This window comes from Sorex araneus, chromosome 4 (assembly GCF_027595985.1).
Source record: "Sorex araneus isolate mSorAra2 chromosome 4, mSorAra2.pri, whole genome shotgun sequence".
Taxonomy (NCBI): domain Eukaryota; kingdom Metazoa; phylum Chordata; class Mammalia; order Eulipotyphla; family Soricidae; genus Sorex; species Sorex araneus.
Window position 1 is genome coordinate 108,294,489 of NC_073305.1, and position 21,304 is coordinate 108,315,792.

Consider the following 21,304-nt stretch of genomic DNA (forward strand, 5'->3'; position numbering starts at 1 on the left):
AATAAATGAGCAACTGGATGACAAGTGATACAAGTGATTTATTTTAGAATTGCATTGGCTCTTCAAGGAGTTTTATGGTTCCACACTTTTTTAGTAGAGTTTGTTTCATGTCCTTGAAGAATTTCTTCTGAATCTTAACAGGAATTGCATTGAATCTTTCTTATACTTTGGGTAAGATGGTCATTTTGACAATGATAATTCTCTCAATCTATAAATGTGAAATGTTTTTCCATTTCTTTAGGTCTTTTATTTCTTTTTATAACACATAACCATTATGTGATTTTATTAGGTTGGGGGGAAATTCACATTACAGCAATCTAAGCATGTAACTTGAATGGCAGTCTAGAGAGAAAAGTGAAGGGAGGCAAATGACTTAGTACAGTTCAGGAAACTCTCATAAAAAGTTATGATTTCCCTTACTATATGCACTTTATTGGAGGTAGAGGGAGCTGCTTTTCTGGGATGGGACAAAATCTAGAAAAGGTGTTGGAAACTGCATTCATTACATGATTTCTATCTTCTATCTATCTATCTATCTATCTATCTATCTATCTATTTTTCTATCATATTTCTATCCTAGTATCACATATAGGTTATCAGGAACACCTTTGAATTTAAATTTGGACTTTGTCTACCAGCATTCCTAGGTTTTTAATTTATCCTTGCCTATGTATTTGTTTACCTATGACAAGTTTTAGTTTTTTTTAATTGACTACTAAATTCACTCCATCTCTATTAATTTAAGGTTATATGAATATTTTTTATCACTGTATCACTGTCATCCTATTGATCATCGATTTGCTCGAGCAGGCCCAGTAAGGTCTCCATCCATTCTAGCCCTGAGATTTTAGCAGCCTCTCTTTACTTCCCAATGGTGCTGCATTAGAGGCTCAGGGGAATGAGACCCATCATTGTTACTGTATTTGGCATATGAATACACCATGGGGAGCTTGCCAGGCTCTCCCCCATGCAGGCAGTAAACTCTCGGTAGCTTGCCAGGTTCTCCAAGAGGGAGAACTAAGATATCAGATGTCGAGTGGCCGCATCAGAGCCGCGTGCTTTCGGGAGCTTGGTTTTATAGTCTCTGGATGTTGGCAAACATTCTCTGGATATTGGATGTTTGGATGATCCTCACGCATGAAGGAACCTTAAACCAAAAAGTTTTCTTAGTATACTTTTTCAGTTTCGTTATTCAAGTTTAGTATAAATACATTAAAATTGAAATATTTTATGAATTAAAAATTTAAATAGTATTATTTCTTGGAGGTATGGTTGAACAAGTTGTTCATGTATATGATCATGTATATCAGGGATATATTTTGTGCAGTGTTTTCTTTGATACTTTTATTTTTAATTGAGTCACTGAGAGACACAGAGTTTCAAAGTTATTTAAGATTTGGTTTCAGTCATACAGTGTTCCAACACCCATCCCTCCACCACTGTACATTTCCCACCACCAATGTCTCCAGTTTCCCTCTTTCCACTCTCCCCATAGCCTGTCTCTATGGCAGGCACTTTCTTTGTCTCTCTGTCTCTGTCTCTGTCTCTCTCCCTGTTGGGGCATTACGGTTTGCACTACAGGTACTGAGAGGTTATCATGTTTGTTCCTTTACTTTTTTTCAGCACGCAGTTCATATCCAGAGTGATCATTTCAAATTATCTTTGTCATTGTGGTGACTTCTCTATCCCAACTGCCTTTCCAGCATTTGAGGAAGGCTTCCAACCAAGACAAATCCTCTTGGCACTTGTTTCTACTATTCTTGGGTATTGGTCTCATAACATATATGAGACCTATACACACACAAATACACACACACACATACACACACACACACACCAATTATTCTGTCTATCCCTTCAGATTCATTTCAGTCAGCATGATACTCTCCATGTCCATTCATTTATAAGCAAATCTCATAACTTCATTTTTTCCTAACAGCTGCATAGTATTCTGTTGTATAGATATACCATCCTTTCTTTTTTTTTAAGAATTTTATTTTATTGAATCACCATGTGGAAAATTACAATGCTTTCAGGCTTAAGTCTCAGTTACACAATGCTGAAAAAACCGTCCCTTCACCAGTGCCCATATCCCACCACCAAAAAAAAAAAACCAAAAAACAAAACAGCACACCTCCCATCCCGCACCCCCCCCCGCACGCCCCCCGCCATGTAACTGATAAATTTCACTTTACTTTCTATTTACTATGGTTACATTCAATATTTCAACACAAAACTCACTATTATTGTTTGGAGTACACCACTAGTCAGACCTGTTGTGTAGAGATAAGAGGTCACACGGTTTTGGATTTCTGTACTTTAGCAACTAAGTCAGGGAGATTTCTTCCAGATATTGGATCATTGCAAGCTTGTAAATCCCATCTGTGGTCGTCATAATATGGCGGTCACTACGCCCTTTACCTCCGGGCGAGAGAGAGAAATACCTTTTCCCTCCTGGGCGGGCATGGGGCTGTGGCTTAGTTCTCAGTCTGGAGACATTCTGCGAGGAGCTGCCCATGCCGAAAAATTTAGCTGGCGTCTGGAGTCAGGCTCATGCAGCTGCGGAGAGGCCGCACACACATGTGGCCCCCGGGATCACATCTTGGCCGATATACCATCCTTTCTTTAACCAGTCATCTGTTCTCCAGCACTAAGGTTGTTTTCAGATTCTAGCTGTTGTGAATAGGGCTGCAATGAACATAGAAGTGCAGATAGCATTTCTGCTGTGTGTTTTTGGGCTCCCGGGGTATATCCCCACAAGTGGTATTGCTGGGTTATATGCAAAGTCAATTTCTAGTTTTTTGAGGATTGACCATATTATTTTCCAAAATGGTTGTATCAGTCAGCATTTCCACCAAGAATAAAAAAGAGTTGCTTCTCTCTGCATCAATACCAACACTGCTTGTTCTTGTTCTTTTTGATGTGCACCAGTCTCTGTTGTGTAAAATGTTATCTCATGGCTGTTTTGATTTGTTCCATTCTAAATATCTTATCAGAGAGGTTATAGCTCATTATTACTCATTGTGTCACCTGAGCCAGCTTCTTCACTCACTAAGCGTGGTGGGTTTCTGCATTAATTTCTTTTTTGGGGGGGGTCACACCCAGCGATGCTCAGGGGTTACTCCTGGCTCTGCACTTAGGAATCACCCCTGGCGGTGCTTGGGGGACCATATGGGATGTTGGGAATCGAACCCGGGTCGACCGCATGCAAGGCAAACGCCCTACCCCCTGAACTATCGCTCCAGCCCCTGCATTACTTTCTATTGTGACCTTTTTTTCTTCATTATGATGAGTTTTAAAATTGGGGAAAAATTCAGACAATTATAAACTGAAGAACTCACTACTGAATAATAGTGGGTCAAAGGGGAAATTAAAAAAAGAAATCAAAAGATTCATGAAATCATGAGAATAAAAACCAGAATCTGGAAAAAATCCGAGTGCCGAGAACAGATGATTGGTTAAAGAAACTTTGGTACATCTACACAATGGAATACTATGCAGCTGTTAGAAAAGATGAAGTCGTGAAATTTGCATATAGGTGGATCAACATGGAAAGTATCATGTTAAGTGAAATGAGTCAAAGAGAGGGATAGACATAAAAAGATTACACTTATTTGTGAAGTATAAAGTAACAGAATGGGAGACTAGCGCCCAAGAACAGTAGAGTACCAGGAGGATTACTCCACAGCTTAGAAGCCAGCCTTGCATGCTGGGGGAAAAGGCAGCTCAGATAAAGAAGGGACCACCAAGTAAAGGGTACTAGGAGGGCTTGTTCGGGATGGGAGATGCAGGCTGAAAGCAGACTATAGACCGAAGACGATGGCCACTTAATACCTCTACTGCAAATCACAACACCCAAAAGGAGAAAAAAAGCAAAAGGGGGTAGCCTGCCACAGAGGTGGGATGAGGTGGGAGGAAGTTGGGGTGGGGGTGGTGGGATGAATGCTGGGACCATTGGTAGTAGAAAATGGGCACTGGTCGAGGGATGGACACTCAATCATTGTATGACTGAAATGCAAGCACGAAAGTTTGTAAGTCTGTAACTGTAACTCATGGAGATTCACTGATAAAAAAAGAAACAACAAACACAAAAACAAAAAAACCTGAGTTACTTGAGTAGATGGTTCACAGCTAAAGCTGTGCTAGGAGGGAAGTTCATAGCAACATAGGCATTCATTAGGAAATAAAGAGGATCCCAAATAAATAGCCTAAATACAGTTTAAGTTACTAGGAAAAGACCAACAAAAGAATCCAAAGTAAGTAGACAATGAAAATAATAAAACTTACAGCAGAAACCAAAACCAAGAATAGATTCAAAGATCAATGAAACCAAAAGTTGTTTATTTTATTTTTTAAAGAACAAACAAGATAGAAAAAACTATTATCTAGACTCACAAAGAGAAAATCTCCAGTAACTTATCAGAAAGAAAAAAAAGAGGTGTTGCAACAAAAGCTACAGAAATTTAAAGAGAAATACCAGAGAGTACTATAAAAAACTTTCTATCATGAAATTAGAAAACCTAGAAGAAATAAATAAATTTTGAACTCTTTGAAGCTTCTAAGGCTGAATCAAGAGGGAACAGAGTACCTGAGTAGACCAATTACTAGCAAGGACATCAAAAGTGTAATTAAAAATTTTACCTATAACAAAGACTGGGCCCGGAGAAGTTTGCTAGAGTTCTTCTAAATTGTTAAACAGAAGTTATTTCCCATCACTATTTGCAGATGATATGAATCTATATTTTAAAAACACTAAAGACTCTACAGAAAAGCTCCTAGAAACAATAAGTCGATATAGTAAAGTGGCAGGCTACAAAATCAACACCCAGAAGTCCATGGCTTTCTTATATACAAATAATGAAAGAGAAGAAAGAGACATTAAAAAAAATCCTGTTCACAATAGTACCTCAGAAAATCAAGTACCTTAGAATCAGCTTAACCAAAGAGGTGAAGGACCTATACAAGGAAAATTACAAAACACTACTTCAAGAAATAAAAGAAGACACTAGGAAATGGAGACACATCCCTTGCTCATGGATAAGGAGAATGAACATTATCAAAATGGCAATACTGCCCAAAACAGTACACAAATTCAATGCAGTCCCTATCAGGATACCCATGACATTTTTCAAAGAAATAGACAAAACATTCTTGAAATTCATATGGAACAATAAACACCCACTAATAGCTAAAGCAATCCTTGGGAAAAAGAAGATGAGTGGTGTCACCTTCCTGAACTCCAAACTGTACTACAAAGCAGTAGTAATTAAACAGCATGGCATTGGGTTAGAAACAGACCTGCAGACCAATGGAACAGGGTTGAATATTCTGTCACAGATCCCCAAATATATGGCCACTTAATCTTTGACAAAGGAGCAAGAATTGCAAAGTGGAACAAGGAAAGCCACTTCAACGAGTGATGTTGGGAAAATGGATAGCTACCTGCAAAAAGATGAACCCTTACCTCTGTCTAATGCCAGGCACAAAAGTCAGATCAAAGTGGATTAAAGACCTCAATATCAGACATGAATCTATAAAGTATATAGAGGAAAGTGTAGGTAGAACACTCCATGACATGAAGCTAAAAGCATCTTTAAGGATGAAACAGCACTGACCATGCAAGTAGAAGCAAACATAAACAAATGGGACCACATCAAACTAAGGAGCTTCCACACTTCAAAAGAAACAGTGACCAAAATACATAAAGAGCCCACACAATGGGAAAGAATATTTACCCAATTCCCATCTGATAAGGGATTAATATCCAGGATATAAAAGACACTAGTAGAATTGTACAAGGAAAAAACCTAACCCCATCAAAAAATGGGAAGAAGAAATGAACAGAAGTTTCCTCAAAAAAGAAATACAAATGGCCAAAAGGTACATGAAAAAATGTTCCACATGGCTAGTCATCAGGGAGATGCAAATCAAAACAACAATGAGATATAATCTCTTGTCACAGAGACTGGCACACATTCAAAACAACAAAAGAAACTGGTGCTGATGTGGATGTGGGGAAAAAGGGAACGCTCTTTCACTGTTGGTGGGAATGCCAACTGGTCCAGCCTTTATGGAAAACAATATGGACAGTCGTTCAAAAACTAGAAATTGAGCTTCCATATGACCCCGCAATACCACTTCTGGGAATATATCCCGAGAATGCAAAAAAGCACAGTAGAAATGACATCTGTACCTGTATATTCATTGCAGCACTGTTCACAATAGCCAAAATCTAAAAACAATCCAAGTGCCCTAGAACAGATGACTGGTTAAAGAAACTTTGGTACATCTGCACAATGGTATACTATGCAGCTGTTAGGAGAGATGAAGTCATGAACTTTGCTTATAAATGGATAGCCATGGAGAGTATCATGCTAAATGAAATGAGTCAAAAAGAGAGGGACAGACATAAAAGGATCGCACTCATTTGTGGAGTATAGAATAACCTTGCATGAGGCCAAGGACAGTAGATACAAGGGCCAGGAGGATTGCCCCATAGCTGAAAACCGGCTTTATGAGTAGAGGGGAGAAGGCAGATGGAATAGAGAAGGGCTCACTAAGAAAATTTTGCCTGGAGAAATCAGTAGGGATGGGAGATGTGTGCTGAAAGTAGATAATGGACCTCTCATTGTCTGTGTTTCAAGCCATAATGTCCCAAAGTATAGAGAGAGTATGGGGAATATTGTCTGCCATGGAGGCAGGTGGAGGATGGGAAAGGGGGGGTATACCGGGGATATTGGTGGTGGGGAATGTGCTCTGGTGGAGGGATGGGTGTTCGAACATTGTGAGATTGCAACCCAAACATGAAAGCTTGTAACTATCTCATGGTGATTAAATTAAAAAAAATACACAGTGCTTCATTGTACAAAATAACTTAGGAACAACAGAGTGGAAAGAAGAGAAATACATAACATCTAACATGTGAAAATGTGAGCCACATTCACAAACAGGAAACTTGCCAGACCATTGGTCAAAATTTGTGCACTGTTAGGCCCCCATAGTTAAAAACTTTATTAAAATGTTTAATATAAGACTTCTTGGGGTTCACTCCTTCTTCCAAGAACAGCATTCTTTATTTTATATACCTGATGTGTTTCAGTTATTTACTCTCTTCATGACTTCTGCAGGCCTTGAACTCTTAGACTCTTGAACTTAAACCTGAAATCTTTGAAAATTTAAAGCTTAGAAGGTTGGAATCATATAGAGCCATAAAAGCGAGAAAAGGATTTTTTTCCTAAGGATAATGGTAATGTAGCTTTAGATTTTAGGAACAGATTTCTACAAATTTGGAAGAGATTCTACTTGCCTAAAGCAGGAAAAGGACAGAAGAGTCCAGTTCCAGAGTCAAGACATTTTTACTTCCTGAGATGGAGTAACAAAAATGTAAAAAGAATTTCCCTCGGGGGTCATTTGACTGACTGAGCTGTTGGGAAGGTTACCACAGGGTTTCACGGTAATAGCTTTGCAAGGAAGCAGTACTTAGGGACTGTGAAACAAGGTCTATGACATCTGGCTCTAATTTGTGTGGCTTGATTACCAATGCTTGAAGACCACAGAACACTGAACTAGACACCATGACTGAACTTTGCCTAGAGTCCAAGAACACTGTATCATAACTGTATCTCAGGGATACTGTTCCTCCACAAAAAACTGACGTTGAATTTTTCCAAATAGTTTAGCACTTGGATTTGGCAATAAAGTTAAGTACTAGATAACCAGGAAAATGGTATTTTCAGTTATGACCTTGAGATTCACATCTATTCTGCTTATTTTTAGAAGGAAGCCTCCATTACAGTCCATTATAGTGAAGAAGAGAGAACTTGAAGATGATGACATTTTAGGAACAGGAATATATTCTCCTTTTATCTGTTCTAGGTTATCATTTTCATAAAGGGTTTGCTCTGTGATTGCTTTTTTCCTCATTTTATTTTTGATTTTTTTCCACCCTTTTCTGACTTCTTAATTGTAGCATTGTAGTACTGTTTTCCCATTGTTCATTGATTTGCTGAGCGAGCACCAGTAACACCTCCATTGTGAGGCTTGTTGTTACTATTTTTGGTGTATTGAATATGACACGGTGAGCTTGCCAGGCTCTGCCGTGCAGACAGGATACTCTCAGTAGCTTGCCGGGCCCTCTGAGAGGGACAGAGGAATCCAACACAGGTCACCACATGCAATGCAAACACCCTACCCACTGTGCATTTGACCACATGGTTTATTTCTAATCCTATTTCTTCTTTATATGTTGGCCTTCAGAGTAGTCCCTTGCTTCTAAGACTGAACAGACTCACACTCTTTCTAAAGCTATCTCCTGGCTCCTCTGTTCGCCCACCCAGGCTGTCGTTCAAATGCTCTTATTTAATGTAAAGGTTATCAAACAGTGTCTAGCACACCAGTAGCATGAGCAGACCACGGGAGTTAGAAATGCAAATTCCCAGGACCCTAGGCCTAGTGAACCAGAAAGCAGTGGGTAGAACTCAGAAATTAAAATTTTTGTTTGTTTTTGGGTCATATCCAGTGATACTCAGGGATTACTCCTGGCTCTGCATTCAGAAATTACTCCTGGCAGTTCCCCCTCTGGGGGACAATATGGGATCCTGAGATCAAACTAAGGGTCGGCTATGTGCAAGGCAAGTACCAGACTTTCTGTACTCCACTTGAGTACCAGAAATTGAAATTTTAACAAACTCTCTGGGGGGCTTTGGAGTTCAAGTTTGAAAAACTCTGCTCCAAAAGGAAACAATAAGAATGTGTTGTCCTGTGTCAAAGAGTTAAGAGTCAGGGGTTCCTATGGGACAATGTCATACTATATTTTATAAAGAACAAATATACTCAAGCACATGATGAAAACCTCAAGTTCTCCTGTATATATAACAACTGATTTTCTCCACATTTGTACCACAGTTATGTTTTGATCTTATGCATGACTTTCCAAGAGAAGCAGAAGTTCAGCTATTTTATTTTACATTGCTCAGTTCTTTCTGACACTTCTCAATTAATTAGGTTCCTTGTCAAGCATATGTATTTCTGCTAACATATACTGGATGGTATTTGTCTTTTTTTTCTATTAACTTGCCTGAATTTTCATTTATGCCTTGTGATTTATAATGCTGTTAATAGAAATGTGTCAGGCTCATAGTATTTTTGTCTTGTCATTAGCCCCTGGTTAAAGAAATTGTCTTCAAGAGAGCATGTGAAAGTTAGATTCTTAATGTGAAGTGTTGCATGAACACCATATTTTTCTTTTGGTAATTATATTTGCTTTTTTTTCTTTTTAACTGAAACTTCCAATGAAAAGGGAGCACAAAAAGATGACATTCAACAAATACTAAAATCTGGACAAATATTTCCAATAATACAGTCAGCAGTTCTTTTTCTTCAGTTTCCACAATTTGCAAAGACTTGCTGCCTACTTGTTTGCATTTTCACTCAGCAGTCTAAAATGAATGGAGGACCTCACTTTTTCTCAGCCACTACAGTATTGATTTTGCATCACAAGGGAAAATATAAATGTAGGCTTAAGATGACCTCAACCACAATGTTAGAAAATTGCTAAGTGTTAGAAATCTCAAGCACAGTATTGGCAGAGAGCACAGGGTCAAAACTTGTGATGCTGAATGTAAAATTCCTTGGCTCTGTTTTTAATAGTCAAACCAGATAAAAGTGGTGGGATCAATGAACTCTTTTTTAAAAAAGGTAGGACCATCTCATCTCCAGGGTCATACATTTAAAAAAAAATGTGGATAACAAACACAAATCCTAAATATTTCCCCCACAAAAAAGCCAAAATTCCCAGTGGGTCAATAACTGACTCTGAAAAAGAATCTGCTTCCTGGACTCCCCATAAAAACACAATATCATTAAAGTGCATTTAGGACAGTACTACCAATTTTAACTGTTATTAAAAAATGTCACTTCTGTGTTATATAGGTAGTTCCTTTTTGAGTATATCTTAGTATTTTATAGCCCTAACCATCTACTCCAGCTGTTTCCATACATCTATTTTAACTGGTGTTGCTATTTTACATTAGCAACACCAGTTAAAATATGGCTTTTCTCTTTTCATTCCTTGAGGGAAGACAGTATTTAGGCCTCAAATTATTGTTTTATGGTGAAGAATGGAATTGTTGGTCAGAATATGAGGAAAGATTTACTTTGTTATTAGAATTGTTTTTTTCTGAAACACTTTTTGTCCAAAAGGAAGCTAAGTAGAAACATTTGTTCTAATCAGAATTAAAATAAATATTGTTTCTATATGAATAAATATGTTAGGAAAAAATAAGACATTTTACAATGCAGAATAATCACGTTTGGTTTTTTTCTTATGTTATTGTGTTGACATGAATGATTATGTATTAGATGTTAAATCAAGTTGAACTTTGGATTTCATATTGTTCTTCCTTCTTCCCTCCTTTCCCCAAACCTTTGTCATCTGACACATGCCCATACATATATATATATTCTATATATACATATACACACATATATAGGATATATATGTGTGTGTATATGTCTATATACAAATATATGTCTATATATAAACATATATATCCTATATATATAGGCAGTAGCTAGGCAGTCACACTCACAATCTGCCCTGGGGCTGTATAATCCCATCAACGGCCAAGATCCAGACACTATAAGACAAAGCTCCCGGCAGAGAGTGACGTAGAGTGTCCTGCCCCAAGCCTGGCTGGCTGTCTTCCCCAAGGCCTCTAGGAAGGGGTGGGTTGAGTTTCCCTCCCCACCCTGAGCAGAGCCCCGGCAGTTAAAGACCTCTGGAATCCAGCCACAACCATGCTCAAGGCCACTCTCCACGCACCCAGATAAGCCTCATGCATGAAGGAACCAGCAGAGGACCCAGGTGTGTGGGACCTGGGGCTGAGATCTCCAAGCCTGTTCGGATCACGACTGGGCCTCCTCCACCCAGATCCCCCCCATTTCCTTGCTAGGCAGTCACACACACAAACTGCCCCCCCTCCCCGCCTTGTGCTGTGTAATCCTATCAACGACCAAGATCCAGAGACTATAAAACATAGCTCCCAGAAGCGCACAGCTGCATTCTCGGCCGTGCAAACTCTTATCTAGTTCTCCCTCTTGAGAACCCGGCAAGCTACCAAGAGTATCCTGCCCACACGGCAGATTCTGGCAAGCTCCCGTGGCATACTCAATATGCCGAAAACAGTAACAATGATGGATGTCATTCCCCTGACCTCGAAAGAGCCTCCAATGTGGCACCATTGGGAAGAACAAGTAAACAAAAGCTGCTAATATCTCAGGGCTAGGATGAGTGGAGATGTTACTGGCACCTGCTCAAGCAAATCAATGAACAACGGGATTAGTGATACAGTGATACGGTGATCCTATATATGTTTGCACATGTGTCAGACAGACACATATACTTAAAATTTGAGCATTGTTTGTAAATTTTCTTTTAATTTTTTTTTTACTTACCTAATGTAGGCAAATAACTGAGCTTAGTAAAGAGACAAAAAGTGATCAAAGAATAGCATGATGAATGTGATCATAAGTGCAGTGATCAAGGTGAATGAGGTCATCTTGAGCTGTACCTTATGACTAATATTTGAAAGGTAATTGTGGAAGAAAGTGCTGTTTCACATGAACAAGTTTCCACATGAAAGAATTTTAATACCAATGCTATAAATTTTGGTTATTGGAGAATCTTTAACATAAATAAAAATATGTCAAAGACTAATTAATAAAGGAACTTAAAAATTTCCCTAAAAACTAAGTGCTCAGGGATGGGAGATAGGGCAGTGATTAAGGCATGCACCACAGCCAGGTCCTATTTGTGGCACTATGTGGTCCCCTGAGCACTGCCATGTGAGTCCCTGTAGATCCCCAGCACCATTAACCCTCTGGAGTGTCCCTGATATTTCTTGCAGTATAGGATTCAAGCAGTATTATGTCTTTGGACCCTTGCAATGAACCCACTGGCCTGGTTGGCTCAGAATCCCTAGACTTCTGCCCACCTTGGGAGGCCAAAGTAAAAACTAAACTAAGTCAAAAGTGCTCAACAAATGTCTCAGAATTGAAGCCATGGAACCAATGTTATCACTTACAAACTTTCATCCATCTAGCCTTCCAATTTAGTGATAATAATCCTCTTCTAGTTTAGTCTAGGAGACAGAAGCAGAGTCTACAATTGGGTAGTAGCTTCCAGAAAGAATAAGCTCTATAAATTTATGTGTAAATCACCACAGCATCTAAAATATTGAGGCCAATATTAATTGATCAAATAAACAATTACTGAGGATATATCCTTTTATATAAATGGTCTAATTTATTTTAAATCTCACAAGCAGAACATCCAGACTACTGAAGCAATTTTAAATATGAAATACACCCTCATCCATTTAGTTCTAATAAGCAATATAAAATAAATCATTGTGTGCTTGCTAATGGGTCAGATTTGGGGGGTGGTTCAGAAAATTGGGGTAGTGGTGGAGGGAAGGTCACTCTGGTAGTGGGGTTGGTGTTGGAAGATTGAAAGCCCACAACAGCTGTATATTATGAACAGCTCTGGTGTTTAGATAAAATATTTTATTTAAAAAAATGTACTAAACATTTGAACTGGTTAGACCCAGCCTATATAAAAATAATTCTGGCCAATGAATTAGATGGAAACATTGTTAAACAAAAGTCATAGAGCTTTGTGATGAGGTTGAATTTAGTTTTCCTACCACATTTTTTTTTTCCCCCAAGTGAGTCACTAGAACAACATCCTGGCCTCACAATATGTTACCAATGAAAGTACATTTTTATTTTTCTCTGGTTTCTCTTTGCAGCCAAGCAAGTCTTTGGGTGTATTATATTCATCAGCAAGAAATCCCAAAGTACCCAACAGCATACCAGCATCAGCATCTGCATGGGCCATGGATTCAGGACAGATTTCAAGTCCTGGAAGAGAGACTTAATCTCCTCCTCTTCTTGGGCACACTCTGCAGTGAAAAATGATTTCACTGACCCATATCAGATTTAATACTGCTTTTCAGAAACAGCATGGGATTACAACAGGTTTTACTTAATAAGGATGGCTGTGCACAAAGTAAAAAGCAGGAAATTTACCACTGATGTGGACGGAAATGTATTGTTGGCCTTGATAAAAACTTGGTCTAAACTCTTAAAAAGCTAGTACTCCTACAGAGGTATAACCTGAGAGTCCACATATTAAGATGAATTTTTTTTTCTCCAGGTGAACACTACTAGTCTAGGGGCCACTAAACACTATTTATCTTTAGCAGTACATGGTTATCACAATGATAAAAGGTGGAAATGCTCATTTACCATGATCTAAGTGTCTGGGACTCTGTATACATAAAAAATGGTATAGTATATATTTGACTTATACTTAAAACTTCAGGATCATAGTCTCTGCAATGAGTTCCTGAGCAGATGCTTAGGACAAGGACAAACCATCAGGAATGCCAGATGTACTTGAACCAGGAGAGGGTGTGTCTTTGAATGCATTCATGATCATCCCTTGAAAAGTCTGGTGGAGCCAGAAGAAGCTTACACAAGAGCAGATGTGAGCTCTTGTTGTATTTAAAACAATAGTTTTATTCCCTTCTGAAAAGCAAAATAAATTCTCTGAGTCCTTAGACTGAAGTCAGACATAAATTATGACCATGTTTTTCATACTTTCATGTTTCCTGAACAGAGAGCTTAGTAGTCCAAATAGCTTATGGTAGGGACATGGCATATTTAGCTACTCTATTGACAGTATTTAGATATAATTCTCCTACTGTTTAAGTCAGGATAGAATTAACATGCAACATCTGGGGGCAACATCCAAGAATAATCTAAATTATTTATTTTTCTAGCTCTATTATGCTTGCTGTCTTTAAACTTTCCTCACTGTGTTAAAAGACCTATAAACCTCTGGGGAATTTTTAAAAAATTTCCTATCTTTTGAAAAAAAGAAAATTTTAACCATCTCTGCTGGTTAAAATGCCTTAGAAGTATTTTTAGTTCACCCTCTTCTAAAATGATAGTAAGATCTAATTTTTAATTTCCACAAAACAAATGTGTCTTTCATGCTTTGCTTGCTGATTCTTGAGTATAAAGTTGTGCTTCTCCAGTAACATGGGCTTGGATTCAATTGCAGCTTCTATCATTTACCAAGTATGTGATTATAGGCAACTTACAACTCTTCATTGTTCTTTCAGGTGTCTTCATATCTTTCAGACAGAACCTCTAACTGGAAGTTTCAAACACATTTGCATAGTGACAAATATTTTATGAGAATGATAATAACTTCTTTTGAAGCAAAAGGAAGGTGTTTTAGTGTTAATTGTAAACATACCAACATACCAACGGTAAAAATTCTGATAATCAGTCTACTGTTTGTTCAGGTATTAACTGATGTTCTTTGTGTCGCTTTGTTAAACTGGAGTTTTGGAAACTTGATAGGAATCTTGTGCCTTTTGCAAAGATCTGTGAAATGTCAGGACAGCTTTTTTTATTTTCAAAAAAGGTAAACTATTATACCCTAGCCCATTTTGAACACAATCAAAATAACTTAAAATAACAATCTTGTTTATTTGTGAAGTTTACTTTGATGTGATATTGGCACAATTGTACTGAATTGAAGGAGTATCTGGATGGAATAAACTACCCATAAATACTTGCTGTAGTTATTATTTATATGTTTCCTCCTTGTACCTTAAATAGAATCTTAAAGATTTTACCTTGAAAGTAAAGTTCTGTTAAAAAATTGAATGAAACTCAATCATCAACAACTTTGTAACTGTGTATCTCATGGTGATTCAATTAAAAAAAAAGAGATTCTCCTAAAAAACGTGATTTTGAGGTATCCCTCTGATTTTCAATCAGTAGTTTCTTTTGTAGTCATTTTATTTACTATGTAATCTTTTATGTTCTATTCTCTTTGAAATATATTTGGGGGCTTAGGGGCTATCCTCTGCTCAGTGCTCTGGGATCGCTCTTGCAGTTCTTCGGAAATCCGTGAGGCACCAAAAATGAACCCTGGTGCTGCTACTTGCAAGCATGCACTCAGCCCATTGAACTGTCTTTCTGGACCACATTTAATTTTTTCCATGCTATTTTATATAAAATATTGGATCTATTATAGAAACTCACATTAAAAATTTTCCTTTGTTTGTTTCCAAAGAAATAAATAGGGGAAAAAGACTTGGAGAGCAATTTCTTTGTTTAGCTTGGCTTATGATTAAAATGATAATGTCCAAAATACCCTGTTTTTATTCCTCAAGAGACCTGGGTGAAGGCTTAATAGAGAAAGTGTTCATAACTGAATTGGCCAGTGCGCACATGCAAAAGTCCAACTTAAATGTGTGAGTTTATTGCTGCTCTTGACATATATGAAGACAAAAGAGGTCTAAATTGTTACTTTCAATGCACCATTTTACTTTTTATTTTTTCCAAAATTTTCCTTGGATACTTTTCACCTGCAGGGAAAAGTCACAAATTTTTGAACTAGTTTTATAGAACAGTCTATCTTAGCACATTTTCTGCTTTAACTTTTTTATACTTTGCACTGTACTCAAATGCTGTCACTGGCCACTCTCTCCACATTCTAGACAGCATTCTAGCTAGTGTTTCTTTTCCTTTTCTTCCCAACACAGTCCCATTAATCTCTCAATTCTAATTTCTCTGTGAATCATCCTCGCTTTATCCAGAGAGAGTTGGCTTATCCTTTCTTTGTCTAACTCGTTTCTAGTCAATGTCTAGAATATCTAGTTATCAATATCTAGTTATCTGTACCCTTCCAGAATTGTTCCATATTTATATTCGGTTAGATAAGACTTATTTCACCTGACTACTTGAGAATAAGGATTCTCCCTCCCTCCCTCCCTCCCTCCCTCCCTCCCTCCCTCCCTCCCTCCCTCCCTCCCTCCCTCCCTCCCTCCCTCCCTTCTTGCCTCCCTTCTTCCCTCCCTCCCTCCCTCTCTTCCTTCCTTCCTTCCTTCCTTCCTTCCTTCCTTCCTTCCTTCCTTCCTTCCTTCCTTCCTTCCTTCCTTCCTTCCTTCCTTCCTTCCTTCCTTCCATCCTTCCTTCCTTCCTTCCTTCCTTCCTTCCTCCCTCCCTCCCTTCCTTCCTTTCTCCCTCCCTCCCTCCCTCCCTCCCTTCCTTCCTTTCTCCCTCCCTCCCTCCCTCCTCCCCTCCCTCCCTCCTCCCCTCCCTCCCTCCCTCCTCCCCTCCCTCCCTCCCTCCCTCCCTCCTCCCCTCCCTCCCTCCCTCCCTCCCTCCCTCCCTCCCTCCCTCCCTCCCTCCCTCCCTCCCTCCCTCCCTCCCTCCTTCCTTCCTTCCTTCCTTCCTTCCTTCCTTCCTTCCTTCCTTCCTTCCTTCCTTCCTTCCTTCCTTCCTTCCTTCCTTCCTTCTTTTGTCATGAGAAGCACATCCAGTGAAGCTCAGGGATTAATTTTGACTCAGCTCTAGGGATCATTCCTGGCAATTCTTGAGGAATCATATGTGGTGGAGGGACTGAACTAGGTTTGGCAGAGTGCAAGGCAAGAACTTTGCTCCCCGTACCATCTCTCCAGCCCTGTCTTAACAATTTTAATGACTTTCATAGTATCTGGCAAATGCTAGATTATTTTTTATGAGCGAGGCATAGAATGGGTTCAGTCAGCTTTTCAAAGACTTAAGGCATAAAATCAGTTTCATGGATGCTTTGTTAAACCTCAGTGTTTCTCAGTACTCGTTGCTCAACACCAGATCAGGTGGAGAGCTTAAAAAAAAATAACCAGTTCCTGTGCTCACAGAAACTGATAGCTGCACCTAATCTTTATAGACTGGATTCAAGTGGAATCCAGGGCTGGTAGTAGTAGTAATACTTGCATGATTCTTTCTATTTAAAGTGCTATTCCAGTACTAGTCCAGGTAGTGTTAGGCACTTTATTTAAATTAATACATTAAGCATTTCATTTGAAAGTCAGTATAAAGAACCATTAAAGTCTGCCTAAATGGCTAGAAGATATAATCATGGGGGTTGAAATAAAATAATGATATATAATTATAGAAGTAAGCCAGGCTCTTTAATCAGAACTCCTTCTCTCTCTCAGCTTATTTGTCTTGTTTTCAATTAAATAAAGGAGTAAAGAAGCAATACCAATGTGTAGAGAGCGATGAGTTGTGGTTAGACCAGAAAAATTTTCAGTGCCTGCAGGAAGAAGTCAGATTTCTGAGAGATATGTTTAGCATTACGAGCCATTTTTCAGTTTAGGGTACAATTCTCATGAGGTAACAATTTAGTAACCAATTGCTCATGAAATTTGTCTTTTCTCACTAGAAAGTTTTACTTTTGAAATGAGAGAAAGATTTGATTTAATGTGTTTGTGGTAACTAAAAAATATAATAGGAGGAAAAAGAAACTGTAATCACTTAAGTAAAGTAATATGAGGTGCACTAAAAATGATCCTAGGTTAAATTAGTATATCTAGATCAGAAAAGGGAGGAATTTTTGTACCACATTTAATTGTGAGAAAAGTATTTTTATACAAAAGTATTATAAAAACATGTTTTTTGTATATTAAAAACAGTTTTCTAGTTTTTTTTTTTTTCTAAGAAACAGTACCTATATGATTTAGGCCACCTTAAATACCATTCTTAGCTTCTTTTCCTCTCATTTTGCTGCTTTTTCCCTTCCTCCTTTCTCTTCTTCCAAATGTCAGTTATTGGTCATCATATACCCAAGCTTTGTATAGAGAATGAGGTATGGCGCTCCCTTAAAGTGAGGCAAGGTCAGCTGACACCGAGTCTGTAATGACCCTAACTACCTGAGAAGTACAGAGTAGAATTATGCATAGGACTCAAATTCTACAGAACATGGTGACAGGGAGTCTATTTGAAGACAATCAGTGGGTGCAAAGACAGCCAGCTCAATAACCCAGGAAGCCAGAAATCTGTAAAAGCATGGAGGCCAAATTTTAAGCAACTAGAAGACATCCAGGATAGAGTAACTACTGCCATAGTGAGCCCTAAAAGGAGCAGGTTGGAGTTTACTTCTTGCAGTGGGTGAAGATTTTAAGCAACCACTCTTGACCCTTTTATTCTGAAGTATAAATAACACTATAAACTAGAGGTAGCAAGCTAGGGCCTAATTACTAGAATTAAATTCAAAACCAAGTGGGCACAGTTTTAAGATGATCAGATATTCCTGCTTAGGAATTTATTAAACTTCTAACATAGAGTTTCTTATTGGGCCAGACTCCATTGTCCATAGGAGAAGTTATTAAAATGTTGATGAAAGAGAAATGCAATGTTTGTGATATTTAAAAAAGCACATATTTTAAGCATCCAACTCTCTTTCTGATCCATTTTATTCCCTATTGACTATAATTTTATTAATCTGACATATAAGATCTTTATAATCTTTTTAACTATTATTTTATTCTTACTCACTTCACCTTATCATAGCTTCTTCCTCTTACTCCTACATAGAGCTAATAGTTCTTTAATTCAGACTAACTTTTCTTCTTAGTCTCAACAGCCCTATATTTTGGTCTTTTGAGACTTGTATTAATATTGCCTCCTTTACATATATATATATCTAATATGTAAAAAAACACTTTTTTCTTTAAATTTTTAAAAAAAATTTATTGAATCACCATGAGATAGTTACAAGCTTTCATGTTTGGGTTACAATCACACAATGATCAAACACCCATCCCTTCACCAGTGCACATTCCCCACCACCAATATCCCTGGTATACCCCCCTTTCCCACCCTCCCCCTACATCAAACTAAGAAGCTTCTGCATTTCAAAAGAAACAGTGACCAAAATACAAAAAGAGCCCACAGAATGGGAAAAATATTTACCCAATAACCACCTGATAAAGGATTAATATCCAGGATATACGGATATATAAGACACTAGTAGAATTGTACAAGATAAAAAAACCTCTAATCCCATCAAAAAATGGGGAGAAGAAATAAACAGAAGTTTCCTCAAAAAAAGAAATACAAATGGCCAAAAAGCATGTGAAAAAATGCTCCACATCTCTAGTCATCAGAGAGATGCTAATTAAAACAACAATGAGATATCAGCTCACACCACAGAGACTGGAACACATTCAAAGGAACAAAAGCAACCAGTGCTGGCATGGACGTGGGGAAAATGGGATGCTCTTTCACTGTTGGTGGGAATGCCGACTAGTCCAGTCTTTCTGGAAAACAGTATGAACAGTCCTTCAAAAACTAGAAATTGAGCTTCTATGACCCCCCAATACCACTTCTGGGAATATATCCCAAGGATGCAAAAAAGTACAGTAAAAAACATTTCTTAATATCCAGGTTTGACAAAGTTTTTTTTATTTTTTCCCTTCTCTGTTATTGGTATGTTTTTTCATCCAAAGGCTAAGTTGATTTGATTCATGGTAATTGTAGGATATACAAAATATAGATTTTTAAAGACCTAGCTTATTTACTTAATTTTTAATAATATATGTATTTTAAAATTAGAGTAACTGAGTTTTTTAGACTTCAGTGGGCCTAAAATAAAACATTATTCTCATGTAAGCTATGAAGACTTACCAGTAGGTTTTGGGATCATTTGGAAAAGTCAGCTTTTTAATATCTAGATTAAAATATTTAGTCATATAGCATTTGTCTACTAAATATTATCATATAATACACAAAGATTTGTGTATGATTGGATTTAATGCTATTCAAAAGGCAAAATCATGATGACATTATTTTCATGAAGGGAAACATTATTAATTTATACCAAAAATGATTAATAGGTCTAAATATTGTATCGAACCATTAGTATGGATAAATATCAATTACTTAATATTTGCATATAAATGAGAAGGATTTGATATGTATTCAACGCATTTTTAATATCATACAGATCAGTGCTTTTTAATTAGGACTAATTTCAGTTACAGATGTTCCTCTGGGACATCTGTAAGGAGATATTTGGGCGTTCCATGATGGGAAAGTACTATTAGTATAGAGAGGTAGAGTTGAATACTGTTGCATGTCCTACAATTGCACAACACAATATCCCACAACTAAGACTTATCTGGTCTAAAATGTCAATTGGACTGAAACAGAGAAGGTATAGAGCAGCAATTCCCTAAATGAGCAATACCAACCTGACACCCTTTCTCCAGGGTGCTGGAACAGTGAGGGGAGCGGTAGGAGTCTCAGTTAGAATCAAGGGTGAGTTTTTGTTCCCTAAAGAAGGTAAACTTTTAGAGAGGCTTGGATGATTTTTTTTTTTCTGAAAAGGGGGTTTGGTGGTAAGTCAATTAAATTGAGAGCCTCTAATATAAAGCAGTCTAATGTTTGGCCTTTCAAAAATTAACTTGAAATCATATATTACAAATCTATATAATCTAATGAAAATCCTAGCCATAGTTTCATTAGTTTCATAAAATAAATTAGTTTCATAAAACAAATTAAAATTAACTAATATAGAAAGCATCTAAAGTGCGATTGATACCTAAAATAATAACCTTTCAGAGACTGTGGATTTTGACATTTTTTTGGTTGATCATACCGTTTACCTTTTGCTTACGAATTGAATCCAATTCTCAGTAGAGGAAATAGTTGCAGAGACTATAGGGTTCTCATATAAATTGTGATTATGTTTGATTTGATTCACATGTGATTAAATTGCATATTTTCATGGTTTCACTGAATTTCAGATTTGTTTACGAATTCATATTAGTAAATCAAAGGACCGGTAGACAGTGATTCTGCCAAATCAATTGCAACTTTGGAATTTTTTTCTTCCTTTTTAAAGCTACGAATAGTGTGAACTTTTATCACCAAATATAGAACTAGTTATAGCCCAAACTATTTACAGAAAACATTTTCAAGGTGAAGTCAGCATGCACTTCTAAACCAGGGTGAAAGACGACTCTACCATTTGTTTTCACTGTTTTGTTTGGCCTTGTCCATGGAACCAGATGGATCAGCAGGGCACATATGGTGTGTGAACTGGCCGGGGCTCCCAGCAGGCCTGAGCTGTGGACTCTCCCTGGCCTGCTGCTGTGCTTTTATGTTTGAGTTCAAAATTTTCCTACTCATATGTGCAGGGGCAGAGGCCAGGATAGTCTAAGCGCAGCAGGAAACAGTCACTCTCAAATCCAGAATTTTCATCTAAAGAAATAAAAAACTTTCTGTGACAAAGATATTTTATCTATAATATGTTTCTTTCTTTATTTGTCTTAATGAGCCCCTTCTCTCAGGATCAAAGAACTCTGTAGGGAGAGAATTCCTGACCCAAACTGTGGGCAACTCCAGCTTTCAATCCCGTTTGGAGTTTCTGGGTTGAATTTCCTTCTGGCTA